The sequence below is a fragment of the Dasypus novemcinctus genome, chromosome X (genome assembly GCF_030445035.2).
Source record: "Dasypus novemcinctus isolate mDasNov1 chromosome X, mDasNov1.1.hap2, whole genome shotgun sequence".
NCBI classification, from domain to species: Eukaryota; Metazoa; Chordata; class Mammalia; order Cingulata; family Dasypodidae; genus Dasypus; species Dasypus novemcinctus.
The window spans coordinates 73,352,786-73,375,552 of record NC_080704.1 but is presented as its reverse complement, the minus strand read 5'-3'; positions in this window follow the sequence as shown (position 1 = coordinate 73,375,552).

The following is a 22,767-nucleotide window of genomic DNA, read 5'->3' as shown; positions in this document are numbered from 1 at the left end:
TCTTTTTTGTCTTTGGCTATTCGGGGCCTCTTTCATTTCCAAATAAAGTTCATAGTTAGTTTCTCTAGCTCATTAAAGAATCATGTGTTAATTTTTATTGGGATTGCATTGATTCTGAAGATCAGTTTTGGTAGGATAGACATCTTAATAATGTTTAGTCATCCTATCCATGAACAGGGATTATTCTTCCATTTATTTAGGTCTTCTTTGATTTCTTTGACCAGTGTCTTGCAGTTTTCTGTGTGTAAGTCTTTTACCTATTTAGATAAATTAATTCCTAGGTATTTGATTTTTTATTTACTATTGTGAATGGTATTTGATTCCTGAGTTCCTCCTCAGATTGCTCCTTATTGGTGTACAGAAGTGCTACTGATTTTTGTGCATTTATCTTGTATCCTGTGACCTTTAATGAACTCATTTGTAAGTCCTAGATGCTTTGTTGCAGACTTCTCAGGGTTTGCTATGTATAGGATCATATCATCTGCAAATAGTGAAATTTTTACTTCTTCCTTTCCAATTTGTATTTTGTTGAGGATTTTCACATCAAGGTTCATTAGAGAGATAGGTCTGTAAGTTTCCTTTCTTGTGATGTCTTTGTTATGGCTTTGGTACTAGAGCAATGTTGGCATCATAGAATGAGTTAGGCAATGTTTCTTCTGTTTCAATTTTTTAGAAAGAGTTTAAGCAAGATTGGTGTTAGTTCTTTCTGGAATATTTTATAGAATTTACCTGTGAAGCCATTTAGCCCAGGTCTCATTTTAGTTAGAAGTGTTTAAATGACTGATTCTATCTCTTTACTTGTGATTGGTTTGTTGAGATCATCAACTTCTTTTGTCAAGGTAGGTTGCTTATGTGTTTCTAGAAATTTGTCCACTTCCTCTAAATTGTTGTTTTTGTTGGAATTTAGTTTTTCAAAGTATCCTCTTATGATAGTCTTTATTTTTGTGGGATCAGTGGTCATATCTCCTTTCTCATTTCTTATTTTGTGTATTTGCATCTTCTCTCTTTTTTTCTCTGTTAATCTAGATAAGGGTTTGTCAATTATATTGATTTTCTCAAAGAACCAGCTCTTGGTTTTGTTTATTTTTTCAAGTGCTTTCTTATTTTCTATTTCATTTATTTCTCTTCTGATCTTTGTTATTTTTTCTTTCTTCTTCCTTTGATGTTACAATGCAGTTTTTAAACTAATTCCTCCATATCTGCATTTAGTTCTTCAAACTTAGCTCTTTCTTCTTTTTTGCTGTATGAATTTATGGCTATAAATTTCCCTGTCAGTATTATTTTTGCTGCTTCCCATAAGTTTGGATTTGTTGTGTTATCGTTTTCATTAGTTTCAATGTAGTTATTGATTTCTTTTGAGATTTCCTCCTTGACCCACTGTTTTTCTAAGATTACGTTGTTTAACTTCCTACTCTAGGTGCCAAATCTAGGTCTCTGGCCTTGAAGATTTCCAGCTTCATTCCACTGTGGTCAGAGAAATTATTTTGTATGATTCTGATCTTTCTGAATTCATTGAGGCTTTTTCTGTGGCCTAGCATGTGGACTATCCTGGAGAATGATCCATGTGCATGTGAGATGAATGTATATCCTGCTGTATTTGGGTGTAATTCTCTGTATTTGTCTATCAGGTCCAGCTCCTCTAATATATTTTTCAAAGTCTTTCTTTCTTTATTGATTCTCTTTTGAGACGTTCTCTCCAAAGTTAACAGTGGTGTATTAACGTCCCCCACTATAATTGTAGAGGCATCTATTACTTCACTTAAATTCTCCAGTGTTTGCCTCACTTATTTGGAGGCATCTTTTTTAGGAGCATAAATGTTTATGATTGTTCTTTCTTCTTGAAAGATTATCCCTTTCACTAATAAGTAGTGTCCATCTTTGTCTCTCACAAATGTTTTGCATTTAATGTCTATTTTGTCTGATATTAATATAGCTACTCCTGCAATTTTTTGCTTATTATTTGCTTATAAGATTGTTTTCCAGCCATTCACTTTCAACCTCCTTGATTCCCTGGGTCTAAGATATGTTTCTTGCAGACATTGTATAGATGGGTCATATTTCCTTATCCAATCTTCCAGTCTGAGTCTCGTGACAGTTGAGTTTATTCCATTGACATTTAGTGTTATTATTTTCAAAGATTTACTTATATTAGCTATATTTTCTTTGGATTTGTGTTTGTCATATTCTGTTTGATTTTCTTTTACTGTTTTTGTCTTTTTAGTTGGTCTTACACTCTCCTCCAACTCTGTCTCTCTTATTTTTTTCTTTCTTCCAACAGAACTACCCTTAGTATTTCTTGAAGGGCAGGATTCTTGTTGGCATACTCTATTAGTTTTTGTTTATCTGTGAATGTTTTGAACTCTCTATCACTTTTGAATGCCAACTTGCTGGATAGAATTTTTTTTCTTTTAATACCTTTACTATGCCATACCACTGTCTTCTTTCCTCCAAGGTTTTAGATGAGAAATCAGCACTTAATCTTATGGAGCCTCCTTTGTATGTGATGGTTCTCTTTTCTCTTGCTGATTTTAGTATTTTCTCTTTATCTTGAATGTTGGATAACTTGACAAGTATATGTCTTGGTGTAGGCCCGTTGGGATTTATGCTGTTTTGGGTGCATTATGCTCCCTGGACATGTACATTCATCTCCCTCAATAGGTTTGGGAAGTTTTCAGCCATTATTTCCTCCAGCACCCCTTCTGTCCCCTTTCCCTTCTCTCCCCTTCTGGGGTGCCTATAATACATATGTTTGTGCATTTTGCATGACATTCAGGTCCTTAAAACCCTGTTGGATTTTTTCTACCTTTTTATCAACCAGTTCTACTATCCAATTTCAGATGTACTGTCTTCCACATCACTTAACCTCTCCTCTGCCTCTTCTAATCTGCTGTTATTTGGTGAGAGTGTATTTTTGATTTTTTGAATTGTGCTGTTCATCACCATCATATCCGTTATCTTTTTGTGTATGATTGCTATTTCTTCTGTATTCTCTCCAATTGTTTTCTTCCTATTTTAATCTCTTCCTTCACCTTATCAAATTATTCCCTACTGTAGGTTTTGAGATCTTTAATTACTTGTTTGATATTCTCCTCCTTTTCCTGGTTTTCAGTTTGTTCATTGTATTTGGGCATGTTTTCCTGATTATTGTTTTGGTTTGTAGTTTTTTGTTGCTGTCTGTTCATCATTTTATCTTCATGGGTTTAGTCAGTTGCTTAGCTTTTTTCTCTAGTTTGGAGTTTAATTAGCTGTTTTTGCATGCATGGTAAGTCTTCTCTTTGTCACTTTGTTCTTCTTATTCTATTTCCTTGTTGTTGACTAAGTTCAATTGAAGGAAAATATTAGGGCCAGAGAAAGCAAAAGGAGTAAGAAAAGAAAATGAATAATAGTAGTATTGATAGTAAATATTAACAGAGGAACCATGTGAGATCTAGGAGAATGGATATTAGGCTCATGTAAGATATGTAGAATTATAAAAATAAGAAAATTAGAGTACATAAAATGATATGATAATCTGAATATGGGTAGGAATTCCGTGTGAATTCAAATGCCTGTGTGTTCAGGAGAGAGGGAAAGAGAAAAGAGAGGACAATAATATAAAGAGTGAATATAAGGTAGAAAACAGAACAAAGGTATTAGTAACAAAAAGTCAAAAAAATAGGAGGGCAAACAGAGAGGTGTAATGTAAGGGAAACAATCAATGATGGAGCATAGAAAGATTTAGAGGAAAGGGAATAGTGTTGGTGGCCAAAATCAATACACAGAGAAAAGAGTAAATGGAAGATGAGGAAATACAGGAAATGCAAAGCTCTCCCTGCAACACTTAATGTAAAAAGAATAAGAAAGCAGAGAAAGAAAGAGGGAGAAAGGGGGACAAAAGGGAGTGGGGAATTAAGCAGGAGAAAGAAAAATAGAAAGAAAGAAAAAAGAAAATAAAAAGGGCTTTGGGGGGATAAAGAGGAAGGAAAAACAAGGAAAACAAACCAAATACTAGGTAAAGTTTCAAACAAGGAATCCTGTTTGTAGTTAAATATACGCTTAGGAATCTGACATTCCCCCTTTTCTCCCTTCCTCAATTTCCTCTCTCCCAGGCAGCAGGAAAGCTGCCTGAGAGGTCCGGTAGGAGATTCAAGTGGGTCCTTGTTGAATCAGCTCCACACAGAAAACAATGACTCTTAATTTCCAGAGAGAGAGCACCAACACCTCACCAGGAACCCCAGTATGCTATTGGAGGCTTGAAATGCACCTCCTACAGTCCCTCTCCTTTAGGTGTGCTATGAGAGGGCTAGTTGATTTTCTGACTCCACCTTCTCCCAGGTCATGTTTCCTATCCCAGTGTATTTAGGTGAATTGTGCTTTCTCAGCAGATTCACCACTCCTTTCTTCTGAGCCTCTCCCCCAGCCAGCTGCTATGCTCCTCCAAGTGCAAAAAAGAAAAGAAAAAAGGAATCCATCAATATTAATGCCTGTATTTATAAACCTTATCTTTGTAAAATTGAAACTTAGTGTAATAATAGGTATTGCATAAGAGTTACCTCCTGAAAACCTCCCTCTTACTCAAATGTGGTTTCTCTCTAAGCCAAACTCAGCAAAGTAACTATTTTGCTCTGGCACAGGACATGACTCATGGGGATGAGCCTACCTGGCACTGGGAGATTCCTAACAACCTCCAAACAGTGAGTCATTTGGAAAAGAACATGACCAAAAGGGAGAAACATTAAATATGGAAGATTTTTTATGGTTAAGAGATTTCAAAGTGAGATGGGAGGTCATTCCAGTGGTTAAAATTATGCAAGTCATAGGTACATCTCACTAACACACACTGTAAACAAAACTTCAAGCAGGAGTGCTCCTGAGGGCTCTAGAGATATCCACACACTATAGCAAAACCCACATCCCATAAATTCCACTTTTTGTCAGTGGCCCTTACCTTTGAGTTAATGTATTCCATTTCCCAAACGTAACATAGCTAGACTCATTTATAGTTTCCTTATACATGGTTCTTCTACTCCTTTTTTGGACCTATATATAATATATTCATTAAATACATACCCCAAGATTTAAATCTTCAGTCTGTGCATATGTGAGTTGATTCCTGAATCTCAGCTGAGTTTTTGTTAACACCTGCTCTCCCGTTCATTGGACTTACCCAGGACAACTAACAAAATGATTATGATGGACAAATCCAACCCCAAATAACAAGGAGTATCTAAAACTGCAATCAAAACAGTTTCTTCATTCTATCCCATAAGATTTTAACCCCTTCTCAATCTAGAGCAGAATGAACATCACCATTCCAAAATCCTCAAGTTTGTGGAATGAACATAAGGGGAGATGCAACCATAGACCAAAATAGAACTACTATTATTATAGTAACTTAAGAATTTGTAACATTGATATAAAGATAGTGTTTATCAAAGGCAATGAGGGGAACAGAAGGGAAGAATAGGTGGAACCTAGAGTATTTTTTATGGCATTAGAACTCTTCTGCATGATGTGGCAATGAAGGATACAAGCCATTAGACATTTTGTCAAAACTTATAAAATTGTATGGTGCAAAGTGCAAACCATAATTTAAACTCTAGACATTGCTTAGTAGCAATGATTCAAAATTTGTTCAATTGTAAAAAATGTGCCTCACTAATATATGAAGTTATTAATAGGGGAAAATATCAAAGGGTGAGGGAGTGGAGTATATGGGAATCCCCAATACTTTCAGTGTAACTTTTCTGTAATCTAAGTTTTATAAAAGAAAGTTTATCATATGAAAGTAAGCCAATCATCAAATTTATGTCAAAGGTAAAGGATCCCAAAAATTCAAAATCATCCTTAAAAAGAATAAAGTGGGAGGACTCACACCTCCTAACTTTAAAACTTATTAAAAAGTTACAATAATCAAAATATCAGGGTACTGTAAGAAGGGCAAACAGACCATGGAAATCAAATTGAGATTTCAAAAGCTAAACCTCCCATCTATGTTCAATTGATTTTTGACAAGGTGTCAAGTCCACCCAATGGTGAATGAATTTAAAAAAAAATGGTATTGGGAAACAGGATATCCATATACAATGTCACACAAATGTGTACAAAGTCATACAAAAGAAAGTGAGTACAAATGCATACAAATGAAAGTGAACCACTACATTACACCATATACAATAATAACTCAAATACTTTCTATAATTGACTTTATGAAACAAAACTATAAAATTCTTAGAAGAAAATATATGAACATATCTTCAGGACTTTGTGTTCTTACACAAAGATTCAGGAATCAACTCACATATGCACAAATAAGGCACTTGTTTCTTACATTTCACATCGTAAGCATGAGCAACAACAGAAAATGGAATTTTATCAAAATTAGAATTTAAAAATAGGTAAAACCCTTGAATAGACATTTCCCCAATGAGTATATATGAATGACCCAAAGGCCATATGAAAAAAATGCCCAACACCATTAACCATTAGGGAATTGCAAATCAAATCCATGGGATAATATTTCGCAGCTATTATGATACTTTTTGTTCTAAAAATGGAAAATAACAAGGATATGATATAATGTGGAGAAATAAGAAACAACATTTATTTTTGTTGGTGATACAAAATGGTGCAGCCAAAGTAGAAAACAGTTTGGTGATTCCTCAAAAGATTAAGTACAAAAGTACCATATAACCCAACAATCTCTCTTCTAGGTGTCTACAAAAAATAATTGAAAGGAGGAACATAAGATGACATTTGCAAACTGATGCTTAAAGCAGTATTATTCAGTATTCTCAAAAGATAAAAACAAATCAAGTGTCCATCAAGAGGTGAATGGATAAATAAAATGTGGTATATACATAAAATAAGGAATTATTCAGCCAAAAGATATGAATGATGTTCTGAAACATTTTGTAACATTTATATCCTTAAAGACATTATGTTCAGTGAAATAAGCCATATATAAAAGGACAAATATTGGATGTTTTCATTGATATGAAATAATTATTAAAAAATAATAGTGTGAAAAGTTAGAATACACGTTACCAGGACAATGTGGTGTTTGGGAATGGGTTTTTAGTGCTTAACTGTTACAGAGTTTCTATTTTGGGTGATGGAAAAGTTTTGGTAACAAATGGTGTTGATGGTAGCACAACATTGCAGATATAATTAATGCCACTGAATTGTATATTTGAAGGTCATTAAAAGGGTAATTTTAGTTTTTGTATATTGTACTAGAATAAAAATAAAGAAAACAGGATTCTGCAACACAAATAGTGAATCCTAATGTAAACTATGAACAATATTTTATAGGGAAATTATAATAATATTATTCCACAATTGTAAAAATTTTGCCACACTAATGCAGATAGTTAATAATGGGGAATATTTCACATGTGAGTGGTTGTATATGAGACTTCTGTACATTCTTCTTTTTTTGTTCTAAAAAAAGTTCCAGAAAGGAACTTTCAGATCCATGTAAATAGGACAATTCATAAAGCCATGCAATTATGCCCAAGAAAAGATACACATATAGAAAAGACTGAGGAATCCCTACACTTATCACCCAGAGTACTTTATAAACTCATTATATGGATAACGGAAGGATAACACAAGCCAATTTGAAAAGACTGGGAAAGGTGTTTTTTTTTTTCTTTTTCTTTTTGTGAGTTCCTGTCATTCAAGGAAATCTCAACCATAACAAGAGTTGGATATAAACTAATGGGATAAACTCCTCAGTGTCTAATATTTGAGAGATAATACATTAAAAATATTAAATGTGTTAGGTTGCAACAGAAGATTGCATGACATAAAAAATAATTAGTATACTCCACCACATTAATAAATCAAAGAAGCAAAACCAAATATTCCTATTGAAGTGACACAGAAAAGGCATTTGACAAAATACAGCATCCATTCTTCATAAAAACACTCCAAATAATATGAATAGAAAGTTAAAGCAATCGGGCAAGAAAAAGAAATAGAAGCATCCAAATCAGAAAAGAAGAAGTAGAACTTTTTCTATTCATAGATGACATAATCTCATACCTAGGAAGTACTGAAAAAGTCTACAACAAAGCTGCTAAAGCCTGTAAACAATTTCAGTAGATTGTCAGAATACAAGACCAATAAGCAAAAATCATGGTGTTTCTATACACTAACAATACACAATCTGAGGAGCAAGTCAAGAAAATTTCCATTTACCATAGTGACTCAAAGAATAAAATATTTAGGTATAAACTTATCCAAGGATGTAAAGCACTTCTATTAGGAAGACTACAATGCATTGTTAAAAGAAAAAAAAAAAAGACCCAAATAATTGGAAAAGCATTTCATGCTCATAGAATGGAAGAGTAAATATCAATAAGATGTCAATTCTACCCAAATTGATATACAGATCCAAAACAATCCCGGTAAAAATTCCACCAGAATTTTTTAAACAAATGGGAAACAACAGTTATCAAATTATTTGAAAAAGGAAGTGTTCCTGAATAACCAGAAGCATCTTAAAGGAAAAGGAAAGTTGGAGGACTCTCACTTTAAGACTACCTAGCCATGGCCCACTGGGTGGGCTGGGGGAGAGTGTAAACTACAATGTAAACCATTATCCATGTGGTGCAGCAGTACTCCAAAATATATTCACCAAATACAATAAAGGTCCCATGATGATGAAAGAGGTTGTTGATTTGGGAGGAGTGGTGTGAGGGGGGTGGTGGGTATGTGGGGACCTCTTATATTTTTTGAATGTAATATTTAAAATAAAACAGAGAGAGAGAGAGACGACTTATCTATCGTGGTAAAATCAGTATGGTAACGACATAAAGATAGACACATAGAGCAATGCAAAGAATTGATGGTTCAGAAACAACCATCACATCTATGGTCAGGTAATTTTTGACAAGCCTGTCAAACCCACCCAGCTCAGGCAGAACAATCTATTTAACAAATAGTCCTGGGGAAACTACATATCTATAGCCAAAAGAGAGAAAGAGGACCCTTTTCTCATACCTTATACAAACAATTAACTCAAATTGGATCAAAGACCTAAATATAAAAGCAGGAAACCATAAACATCTTAGAAGAAATTGTAGGGAAACATCTTCAAGACCTGGAGGTAGGTGTTGAATTCTTAAACCTTACACAAAAAGGACAATGAAAGAAAACATGGTTAAATGGGACCTGCTTAAACTTAAACACTTTTGTGATTCAACAGACTTCATTAAGAAGATGAAAAAGCAGCCCACTGAATGGGAGAAAATATTTGGACATATCTGATAAGGACTTGTTTTCCATTCTTTAAAAGAGATAATAAACTCAACAATCAAAGAGCAAGCAACCCAATTTTTAAAATGAGCAGAAGATTTAAATAGACATTTCTCCAAAAAAGGAAATGCAAATGGCCAAAAAGTACATGAAATACCACTAGTTCTTAGGAACATACAAATCAAAACGACAATGAGGTGTCATCTCACACTGCCTAGAATGGCCATTATTTAAAAAAAAACAAAACCAGAAAACAATAAGTGCTCTAGAGGGTGTGGAGAAATAGGAACACTCCTTCACTGTTTGTGGGATTGAAAGATGGTGCAGCATCTGTGGAAGAAATGTTGGCAGTTCCTCAGGAAGCTAAATATAGAACTGTCATATGATCCAGAAATTCCCCTACTAGGCATATATCCAGAAGAACTGAAAACTGTGACATAAACAGATATCTGCACATGAGTGTTTATAGTGGCATTATTCACAATTGCCAAAAGATGGAGACAACAAAAGTGTTCATTAACCAATGAATGGAAAAGTAAACTGGTATATACATATGATGGAATACTATGCTACTGTAAGAAGAAATGAAATTGGAACACATATGAAAATATGGATGAATCTTGAAAACATTATGCTAAGAGATGTAAGCCAGACACAAAAGGACAAATATTGCACGGTTTCACTAATATGAACTAAATATAAATAATAAATATGTGGATTTAAAACCTAGAATATAGGTTAATAAGAGATAAGAGGAAGGCTGAGAACAACTAATGATGCTTAATATATGTAGAAGTTTAAATTAATTTTACTGTAAAAAGTGTGGAAATGTTTAGAGTTTATGGTTACATAGTGAGTAGCAACTGGTTTATAAAGGGAATGTGTCTGGAAAGGGTAGTCTAGGGACATAAATGTCCATTGAAAGAAAGCTATAGAGTAATCCAGGGACTAAATAACACAGTGAACTCAGAGGTGTATGAGGACTGTGGTTGATGTTACAAAGGCACGAGTTTCCTTCTGTGAGTGAGAGCAGTTATATGTCTCTATTGCAGGGTGGTGGGAATGTAGAGAAGCATTGGAAAAACACAGTTGGTGTGATGTATGGACTGTGGTTAAGAGCAAAACTGTAATTTTCTGGCATCTACATCAAAGATATACCATGTTAATAATGGGGAAGTATTGAAAAAATGTGCCAAATGCACACTATGAACCATGTTTGGTGGTAATAGCCTGATGATATTATCTCATAATCTGTAACAAGTGTTCCACCAGAGTGTGATGTGTTGGTGAAAGGGTGTTGCATGAGAATGCTACATGACCATGATTGTTTTGCAAATTCACAACTTCTGTCATAAAAATATATTAAGAAATAGTAATAGAGTGGGTTGGGGGGAAAATACACCAAATATAGGATATGGACTATAGTTAGCATTAAGATTTTCAAGACATTTTTTCATAATTTGTAACAAATTTCTCAAAACAATGAAAAATTTTGGTGGTTGTTTGATGTATGGGAACCCTGTATGATATTATGCATGTTTGTTTTGTAAATTCACAACTTTTACTATGCACTTATTGCTTATGTATGTACATGTATGAAAGATACATTTCAATTAAAAATACAATTACACAACTTACAAAAAATAGGAAATGAGATCCCATGAAAAGAAATAGGATAAAACATTAGAAATCATGAATGTGGAAGACTGACATGGGATATACAAAGCAAAACCTTTTTAAAAACCGGCCTAAATATGCCCAAAGAGATAAAGGAATTTTGTAAGGGAGCTGAAAGTAATCAGGAAAATGACAGATCAAGAATAAAAGAATATTAATCAAAGGATAAAAATCTTGAAAAGAAACCAATGATAGCTGAAGACCATGAAAAAAGAAATATAAATTCCCCCAAAGAGATCCAACAGCAGATAGTAGGCAGAAGAAATAGTCAGTGAACTTGAAGATGTGAAAATTGAAATCATAATTTCTGAGGAACAGAAATAAACAATAATGAAGACAAATGAACAGAGCCTGAGAGGCTTGTAGGAAACCATTGTACATATATGCACATTGTGGGAGTTCCAGAAGGAGAAGAAAGTTAGAAAGGGGCAGAGAGAATATTGGAAGAAATAATTGCTACAGTCTTCCTTAATTTAATGAATGTCTTAAATATACATAGCCAAGAAGCTCCGTGTGCTCAAGACAATATAACCACAAAGAGACATGCAATTAGGCATATAAAAATCATACTATCAAGTACCAAAAAAAGATAAGTCTCTGAAACATATATTTAATGGGTATAGGTCTAATTATAGGGTCAAATAAAAGGTGTAGAAAATTTAAAAAAAAGAAAAGAAAAAGAGAGAATTTTGAAAGACACAAGAGAGAAATAAGTGGCATGTACAGGGGAACCTCAATAACATTAAGTACTGATTTATCTTCAGAAACCATAAAGGCAAGAAGGCAGTGTGATGACATATTTAAACTGATAAAAGGAAACCTAGATTGCCAAAAAATCAAGCTTCATATGGTGAGTTATTTTCTGAGATGATAAAAAAATGGGTAGGCTTAAACAATGTTAATTTATTGGCTCACAGTTTTGAGACTAGTAAAAATTTAAAATAGAGGGCTCAGCATGTTAATGCTTTCTCCCCAAAGACTTGGCATTCTGGGGCTGGCTGGTGAAGATCCTCAGGACATTGATTTTTCTGTCACATCACAATACACATGTCAGCCCCATCTCCCTCTTCTTACAGGTTTTGTTGATTTACATACTGTGGCTTCCTTTCTGTGGCTTTCTCTGTGAGACTCCCAGTATTAGAACTAAGTAAAATTAAGTCCTATTCTTGTTCAGTTGGTCACATCTTACCTCAAAATAACATCTTCAAAAGTCCTATCTACCCATGGGTTCATGTCACAGGAATGGATTAAGATTGAAAATTTGTCTTTGATGGTATACATAACTGAATTTTCTGTATATAGCAAACATGAAGTAGAGAATAAGACATTCCAAGATGATCAAAAGGCAAGGGAATTCATCACCACTAGACCTGAACCACATGTAATGTTAAAGATCATTCTCCATATTGAAAGGAAAGGACAACAAAAATATAGTAAAGCTACATGAAGAAAAAAGATGCCTTGAAAAGGTAATTACATGGATCAATATAAATGCCAGTGCTATTATATTTTTTGCAGGTAAATCTAATTTCCCACAAGATCAAAAAGTAAATGTATACCTGCCCTGGATGGTGCTTCAGGGGCAATCACCGGACATTGTAAATCCTCACAGGGCCCACTGGATGGAATGGGGGAGAGTATGGGCCATGATGTGGACCATTGACCATGAGGTGCAGAGGTGCTCAAAGATGTACTTACCAAATGCAATGGATGTGTCATGATGATGGGAACGAGTGTTGCTGGGGGGGGGGGGAGAGGTGGGGTGGGGGGGTGGGGTTGAATGGGACCTCATATATATATTTTTAATGTAATATTATTACAAAGTCAATAAAAAAAATCAACAGAACACACACAAAAAAAGTAATGGTATATTTTAATACAACAACAATCAACCATCTGAAAAAGAATTCAAGAAAACAAGTCCCTTTACAATAGCAACTATGAGAATGAAATATTTAGGAATAAATTTAACCTGGGATGTAATTGATTTGTATGCAGGAAACTACAAATCATTACTGAAAGAATTAAAGAATACAAAAATAAATGGAAAGATATTCCTTGTTCATGAATTGGAAGACAATATCAATAAGACATCAATACTACCCAAAGAGAATTACAGATTGCTTGTAATCCTAATCAATATTTCAATATCCTTCTTCCAGAAATGGGAAAACTACCCTTCAAATTCATATAGAAGGGCAAGGGCCTCCAAAAAAAAACAAATAATCTTGAAAAAAGAACAAAGCTGGAGGACTCACACTTATGGTTTCAATATTTATTATAATGTTACACTAACCAAAAAAATTCATACTGACAGACATGCATATAGAATTATGGAATAAAATTAAGAGAAAAGAAATAAACCCAAAAATCTATGGCCAATTATTTTTTTTTAAAGGAGATTCAATTCAACTCAATGGAAAAGAATAGTCTCTTGAACAAATGATGCTGTGAAAATTGGATATCCAAAAGCAAAAGAATAAATGTGGACCCACCCCTCATACCATATGCAAAAATGAACTCAAAATGTATCAATGACCTAAATATAACAAATAAACCTATGAAACTTCTGCAAGAATCATAGGGAAACATCTTTAGGACATTGTATTAGGCAATAGATTCTTAGACTTTACACCAGAAGCATATACAACTAAAGAAAAAATAGATAAACTGGACTTCAAAAAAATTAAAACTGTTCTGCATCTTGGAACATTATCAAGAAACTGAAAAGACAATCCATAGAATGGAAGAAAATATTTGGAAACAATATATCTAAAATGGATTTAATATCCAGAATACATATAGAACTGTTACAACTCAAAAACAGTAAGACACTCAATTCAATTAGTAAATGGTCAAAGGACTTCAATTGAAATTTCTCCAAGGAAGGTATGAAATGGCCAGCAAACACATTAAAAGATTTTCAACATTACTAGTATTAGATAAATTCAAACCAAGACAGGGAGCTACCACCTCAATCCCAATAGAATGGCCATTGTTCAAGTAATGGAAAATAACAAGTTCTGGTGAGGGTTCAGAGAAATAGGAACCTTCATACATTTTTGGTGGAATACAAATTGGTACAGCCACTATGGAAAAGAGTTTTTCTTTTTCTTAAAATGCTAAATAGATAACTAACTAATGATCTGGAATCCCACTTCTAGGTAGGCAACAAAATAATTGAAAACTGGGAGTCAGACAGATACACGCCAATGTTCATAGGAGCATTATTCACAATAGCCAAAAGGTGGAAGCAACCCATATGTCCATCAATAGATGAATGGACAAACAATATGTGATATACACACACAATGGAATATTACTCACCCTTAAAAATAAATGATGTTCTGATATATGAGACTATGTGGATGAAACTTTAATACATCAGGTTGAATGAAATGTCAGTCACAAAGGGGCAGATATTTATGATTTCAATTATATGAAATAGCAAATGCAAGTTCATAGAGAAAGAAAGCAGTGTAAAGGTTACCAGTGGTAGGGTAGGGGGTAGGGGGAAGTGGGAAGACAGTACATAATGAATGCAGATTCTGTTTGGAGTAATGGGAAGTTTCTGGTAACAGATGGTAATGAAGGTAGCTCAACTTTGTGAATGTTAATCCTCCTGAATGGTGTGCTTTGGAGTAGTTGACATAGGGAAGTTTATGTTGTATATATGATTCTACAATTAAAAAACAGCAACTAAATAGATAACTACAATTAATGCAATATATTATCCTGGACTGGATTTAATAACTGAGGAGAAAAGGCCCAAAAGGACATTATTAGGATATACGAAAAATTGGAATATAGAATGAATGCTCTATATCAATGCGAAGTTTTTGAACTTGACAACTTTACTTCAGGTAGTTGGTTATATAAGTGAAAATACTGGTTCTTAATAAATGAAAGTACTAAATGTTCAAGGAGCATGATGTTTTATACTGTCAATTGTTTAGAAAATTGACAGGTATATAGGTGATAGATGTATTATAGATGGATAGATAGAATAATGCAGCAAATATGTCAAAATGTTAGTATTGGTGTATCTGTATGTCTTGATGGGGGTATGTTGGAATTCTCTATACAAGTTTCATACTGTTTTTGTGACTGCCCTGTAGATTTGAAATTATTTCAAAATAAAATGTATAAGGAACAAAATAGTTAAAGAACTCTTCTATTGCCCCAAATATCTCCCTCATGCTATCCCTTTATATTCATGCCCCAGTCCCCTCTACCCTAAGACCTGGCAAATATCTCAAGAAAGTTATATAAATGGAATCATCTGAACTTTTAAAATTGACTTTTTTTTTCACTCTGTACAATGCCCTTGAGATACATTCAAATTCTGTATTTACCTTCAATCATTCATTTTGTTTCTGTGAAATATTCCAAGGTCTGAATATACCCCAGTTTGTTTAATCATTCACCTATTTCACAACCTTTGGTTGATATCAACTTTTGTTTATTTTGAACATTTCTGTACAGATTTTTTTCTCTGGGGTACATGCTCAAGAGTGCAGGCAGAGACACTCCAATATGCTAGATCACTTTCTACTGATATGATAATTTTGTACATATTGTCCCTCTGGAAAGGCAGAAAACTCACTAAGCACGATTTTCTTCAAGAAAAGAACTATTCTCTCACTGATCAAATGTGAAATTATTTCTTGACATATATATGCAACTTAGCCCAAATGAGGGCAACGGTTAACATGATTACACAGAACAAATTAGATTTTTAATGCCTCAACTTCTCCACTATAGAACAGGATCAGAACTTTTGCCTCTCATATTTAAAAAGACCCATTTGGAAAACAAACTAAACCTTAGATATACAAAATAACTGTTACAAAAAATTGATCATAGATTTAAATATAAAATGCAAGACTATAAATACTTTAGAAGGAAATGTAGTAGAAAACCTTTAGATTCTGAGAGATCTGGGTTTGCGTACCGGTTTGGCTACCTTCTAGTTGAGAGCTTTTGTAAATCATTTCAAAATTTGTGAAATGGGGCTATTACATTATATCACATCACATCACATCACATCACATCATTATTGCAATGCATTTTATTTCTCATTGGGTTGTCAAGAGGAGTAAACAATGTAACAAGTGAAAAAAATCCTCATAAAGGAACCAGACATATAAGGACACTTCAATAAATACTGCACACCTTCCCCAATAATTTGTATGGAAATCTGTCTTCCTATTCCTCCCAATCATTGGTCCATTTTCTATCATTGTGGACCATCTTGAACCAGGCTCATTCATCTTTGATTAATAAAGGCTATTATCTTCCTTGCAATAAAGGCTAATAGATGATGTCACAGGGAGCAGTAAAAATTATGCCCCCTGGAATGAGGTGGGTTGTTTTGTCGGGTATTTCAAAGGTTAAGCTCCCAAAATTCTCAGGTAGTGAATAGGGCAGACGCAAGTAGGAAGAAGGCCTCAGACACCTTGCAGTGATTGTTTAGGACATGTAATCTGTGGGTGACAAGGCCATTCTTCAATAACAAACATACCTCCTTTTATCAGGTGTGTGCAATGAAGTCATCTTAATCTTTGGGCTGAGCCAAGGCAGGGGTTTCCGTGGAGATAACCTGTGTTGGCTAGAACACTCTGGACAAGAACAGCATTTTAAGAGAAGGCTGTGATCTATTATTTTCATGCAGACACAGTCCATGCAGCAGACTTGATTTCAATAATCCTTGAGGGAATAGTGTCCAGGGGAATGCCCTGGAGTGTGTAGTGGTCAGAGGAGATAGAAGACTCATACAGGTCTCTCATCTTTTAGGAACCCTTACTGGACCACATGAAATATGTTAATCCAAAACTTGCCTCTCTGAAGATGACCTTCAGCTAATTAATTTTACATAAATTGAAAATACTACTCGTTCTCCTACTTTTGGGTTAGTGGGTTTTGAGTATTGTTCAAAATTGAAAACCTTCTTGGAGAAAGGCTCTAGATAATACCATTTTCTTATTTTTCTCACATTCCCAGTCCTGCATTTCTCTACTGACTTTTATGGATCTTACCATTTTAGTCAATCTTTTCATCAAAACAACCAGGGGTTTTGGCGTTCTGGCTAGTTTCAATGCACTGAATAACAGATATGAAGTTCTCTGGAAACTAAATGGCCCAGTTACATGTCAAAATTTATTCAGGAGATATTCATTTCTTGATCTTTAGATCTGCATGGCAGTTTAGAAAACATTAATTTCAGTTGTATCCATAATAGTCACCTGGGAAGTTTTTCAAAATTCTGTGTCTCAGGGCCAAATCACAGAACTCCTAAATAAGAATCAATGTGGTTAATATGTAGGTAAGCATGTTTTGAACTTTCCCCTCTAGTGATTCTGATTTACTATTGAATACAAACTTTAAGAACCATTAATTGAATCAAGCCTTTCTTTCTTGCATCTAATAAAGGAAAACCAAGACCAAGAGAGAGAATTTGAATTCTTCAAGTTTACAAACACAACTGAAAAAATGTACAGAATGGGAAGTGTGGGCTTCATTGTAATTTCTGAATTTCCATCCTGTCTAAAATTTATTCTTTTTCTAGAAAATGACCTTGAATAAAAGGGTCAGCTTGGACCAGCAGAATATCTCAATCTACATATAATACCAGGAGTTAAAAATGCTTTTTGACATGAATCAAGGGGGAAATGGAAAGGACAAATGAGTTTATATGGCTATGAGTCTCCAAAAAGAGCCAGGAGGTTATCAGAGGGGTTGCCCTTATGCACACCTGAGCAGAGTCCTAGAGACAGATAAAGTAGATACAACCCCGGGTACTGGTTCTCCTGAGGGCTACAGAGACCCAAAGGTCCTATGGTCATGGCAGATGGAGTTCAGTGCCATGTCAGTTGGCCCTTTTTTGGAGTTTATGTTTCTGTGTGATGGAGCTGGACTCAGATGTGATCTTTTATCACAAGCCTCTCCTGTTACTTATACCAGAACTGTAGTTGTTGCTGGGGTTTAATATATACCCAGGGGATCTGAATCTCTGGACTGACCATATGATACCCAGGCCCTGAGCCTCAACAGACTTCACTTCCTACACTCTGGTTTGTTGGACTTACCCCACTCAGCTAACATGGAGTTGAATAAGGTCAACCACCACACCATGGAGCCAAGATTGCCTACAACTGAAAGCAGGAGAATTGCATCCAACATCCATGTGGAATCTAAGCCCCCTCTTGATATAGATGTGGAGTGGACACAACCATTCCAAGGTCCACAGGATGAATAGAATATGGATGAGAGTGGACTTGTTGATATTCTATTCATGAACTATTGTGATTAGTAATCAAAGAAAATGTGGCATTGGTGTGGAGAAAGTGGCCATGGTGGCTGCTGGGTGTGGGGACTTGGAGATGTCCTGGGTGATGCTGCAGGGACAGTTACTGGACATTGTATGTCCTCCCATGGCCCACTGGATGGAATGTGGGAAAGTGTGGGCTATGATGTGGACCATTGACCATGAGGTGCAGTGGTGCTCAGAGATGTATTCACCAAATGCAATGAATGTCTCATGATGATTGAGGAGATTGTTCCTATGGGGGGAGGAGTGGGGTGAAGGGGATGAGGGGTATATGGGGACCTAATATTTTCTGAATGTAATATTAAAAAAAAAAGACAAAAAAGAAACACTTCAATTGAAAAAAATAAAATAAAATAAAATTTATTCTTACAACAAGAAAAATTTAGTCGAACCAATTCAATTAGGTAAAACATGTAGTGGCTGTGAACCTCAAAGACTCCTCGTCCCCATGAAATTAGACTTTGTTAAACCTGCAGTTTAATAAAATGAAAATGGGGGCTCTAGAGTCTTAATAATCTAGGCCTAAGCTGCTTCAGCAAAGGAGAAAGATGTAGAACGTGAATTAGGGCTCAAAGATCTTTGAATTTTCCTTCAGGGAAGCCCTGAAGCCACAGCCCAGTTAATGGCTTTGGTGATTAATTGAGCTAAAAAAAATTTTCATTTGAGGTGGTTTTTTTCCCCTTTTCTCTTTAAACGGAATTTGATTAAGAGATATGTTTCTTGAAGGAGGAGATTAGATCTGCGTGGGATTAGATGAAAATGTACAAGATTTTTGTATTTTCCCTGTAACTCTCCAGCTGCCTCTGCAGAAAACGTCTCCCAGGGCTTTGGCCTTAAGATCATGTTCTTTCGAAATTTTGAGTGGGTTCAGATAGTCTTCAGATGGGCCCTTTCATCCGTGTCAGAAGAACAGCTTGGTTCCTTGGTTCCTCTCCAAGTAAAGGACAGATTCTCTGAAGTCATTTTAATATGCTCATTCTGAAACTTCAATCAGTGTTTAGTAAATTTAATTTTCAGTCAATGAATAGCCAAGGAGACACACAGGCCATATAGTTAACATGAAATTCCTGATAGTGCTGTGCCCCAATTTCTAGTGATTTATCAGTGATTTTGGTTTGCTAACAATACGGGCATCAGTGAATGAGCTTCTGGGAACTGGGAGACTAGGTGTGGGAAAGGGATGAGACGCAACAGAGCTGACCCCAGGGAACTGAGAGTGAAAACAAATGGAGCAAAGATGATTCTTGAAACTTCAAAAGTGATTCATTCAAAGACAAAAAGGATTTCTTCATTTTTAAAATTGACATTTATTTTAAATATTGACAAGGTGAACTATAACCCTGAAAAAGGAGAAAATGCCTTTCTTTGATATCTTATTGCAGTTGACACCACTCTGCCAACCCTCTACCCAGTTTTCCCAGTCCGTGTATCATTTACTTTGGAAACTCTCATAAAGCCTAATGAGTCTAGGGAGTGTTAAGAATGGATTCAGATGGTTAGAAACCTGATGTCTTAATTGGTTATTGGCCTGAAAAAAGGTTGGGGAGGTGGCATTGACCAAGAGCTTCCTAGAACCTACAAAGTAGGAAAGGTTAATATTATTGACCAGGTGCTTAGAAGAGACTTAGTAGTGAAAAAAAAAGTCATCCCAAAGAGCCTGGTGTTTCATATACATCATTTCTTTGAATTACCCCTGAAATAGATAAGATTAGGCATTGAATTTTGTTAGAAAAGGCACTGGCTAAGGGGTAAGGAAGGCATGGTCAGATTATGGCTCTGCCATGGATCCATGAATAGGATGTGTGGCCTTCAGCAATCCACATGAACTTCCTATGCTCATCATAGACTTTCCTGTGAAGGTAATTCAATATTAATGTTTAATAGGATGTAAATAGCCTATTATTCCACACTTTCCACAATATAGACTCTCCCAAATGTTTGAATGTTCATTCCCCTACCAAATCTTCTCTGGATCCAACAAAACCTGTTTATTCGTTCCTTAAACATGACATAGGCATCCACTTCCTCCACACCAAAGACTAATCTTCCTGATTGGAAGGCTTACTCCTTTTCTCTCATGCTATTCAAAACCTCTCATCATCCATGATCCAATGAAGGTCCCATCTCTTCAAGGAAGACTTGCTTTGTGCCATTCCAGGGCTATTTCCTTCCCCTGTATTCCACTCTCTGTACCACACACTTGGTACTTTCCATCTTCTAAGTTTATGGTTGGCTTCCCCAAACAAAATATAAACTTCTTGAGTGTAGAGACAGTATCCTACTCAATTAATTCAGCTAATATATATATAAAGACCCTTTATTAATTATCAAGCATGGGGTCAATGCAGGCATGATATAATAAAAAGGCTTGGATTCAGATATATCTGGTTGTTGGAGAAAACCCCTTCACTTTTTAGCTGACTTTGGGAGAAATTACTAAATCACTTCAAACTTACTTTCTTCATCTGTGTTATGGAGATGCATGTACCACCCTCAAGAAATTGTTATAGAGTTAAAATGATGTTAATTTAGCATGAAGATGGTTTGTAAATTTTTATGTGTTGCATAAATGTAACCAATTATTAAGTAACTGTTATAAGTATACTATTTATTCTCAAATATTAATCTTCCCCACCATAATTTGTACACAATAGGCCACAGGAAATGTTTCTTGGTGATAGTGATGACAATGATGATGATTCATGGCACTGTTGACTGATTACCAGGAAAAGGAAAGAAACAGCCATGGTTTATGTCTTCTAAATTTCTCACTGGCTCCTTTGTGTAGACCACCAGATAGTCTTATTTATCCAATTTTTTTCCATAGAGTATCAGAGTGGAAGGAGCAATTAGAGAATGACCAGTTGAATCTTTTCATGTCACTGATGTGTACTGTGAAGACAAGAAAGAAGAGAGACTTGCCAAAGGTTTCACAGTGTTCAGATCTGAGGTCAGCAGTGATGTGTTCTGATACTGATAGACACCAAAAGTCAGGTCTTTGTTGAAAAATTTCTGGATTTTTAATTTAATATCTTTTTCCATATTCCAATCTACTTTTGAGGCTCAGCAGAGGTAAAGCCCAAGACCACACAGCCAGGATGTAAAGGAGCCAAGACGTTAGTAATGTCTTCACTGCCTCAGTGCTATGCCCATCCTGAAATTATGAAATTTTCTGATATTCCCTCTTTCATTTTCATCATTCGCAGTGGTCAATTCTAATCTTCCCCTCCTGGTTTCTGGACTTCAAACAATGGTGTGGCAGTGTGAAAATCTGAATGAATGCCAAAAAGAAAACTAATCCATTACGGTGGGTTTGACACATTTTTGACTGCATAAAATCAGTTATACACGAAATAAGTTGAGTTTCTACCCTCTTTTTGGGTCTGATAAAAAATGGAGACACACAAAAAAAAGGAGCTTCCATGATTTTTTCTCCCAGGTGAGAGAGAAAAGACTCCAATTTTGTCCACAGCTGAGCTGCAAGGCTTCAACACATGACAGCTGATTCAGGTGAGAAAGCACCTTTATTGCTCTTCATTTGGGCTTTTCATGACCTTGGAACTGTAAGATTCTACCCCAAATAAATCCCCTTTATAAAAACCAACCAATTTCTGGTACTTTGCTTTGGTGATCATTTTAAACATCCCTCTTCTGGCTCTTTTATTGAACTTGTGGTTAATACTGGGGTTGGTGTATATTTAGGAGACTTGAATCTCTGGACTGACCATGTGCCAGCTGGGCCCTGAGCCTTAACAGAGTTGCAGCTGCTACTCTCAGGTTCATTGGACGTACCCATATCAGCTAACATGGAGGTGAAGATGGTCAACCACCACACCGGGGAACCAAGAGTGCCCCCAACTGCAAGCAGGAGAATCACATCCATCAACTATGTGGAATCTAAGCCCCCTGGAATGAACATCACCATTCCAGGGTCCACAGGATGGAGGAATACAATATGGATTAGAGTGTACTTACTGGTATCCTACTATAGAAATTTTGTGACTCTAGCGATTGAAGAAACCATCATTGATGTAGAGACAATGGTCACAGTAGTTGCTGAGGCAGGGAGAGAGTGAAGAAAATATGTGTTATGGGGTATTTTTGAGATTTGGAATTGTCCTAAATGATATTTCAGGGAAAGATGCTGAACATTTTATATCCTGCCATAACCCACTGAATGTACTGGGGGGATAATGTAAACTACAATGTAAAATATAATCCATGTGGTACAGCAGTGCTCCAAAATGTATTCACCAAAAGCAATGAATATGTCACAATGATGAAAGAGGTTGTTGATGTGGGAGGAGTGGGGTGGGGAGTAAATGGGAACCTCTTATATTTTTAATGTAATTTTTTTGTGATCTATGTACCTTTTTAAAAAGGCAATTAAATAAAAAAATGAGAAAAATAATTTTTAAAATGTTGTTAGGATTTCTGAGTTATGATTGGAATAAGGTAAAAATGTGTCCCTGCCCAAGCAGGGTAGTCTGAACAGAGGGCAGGTAACAAGAAAAACT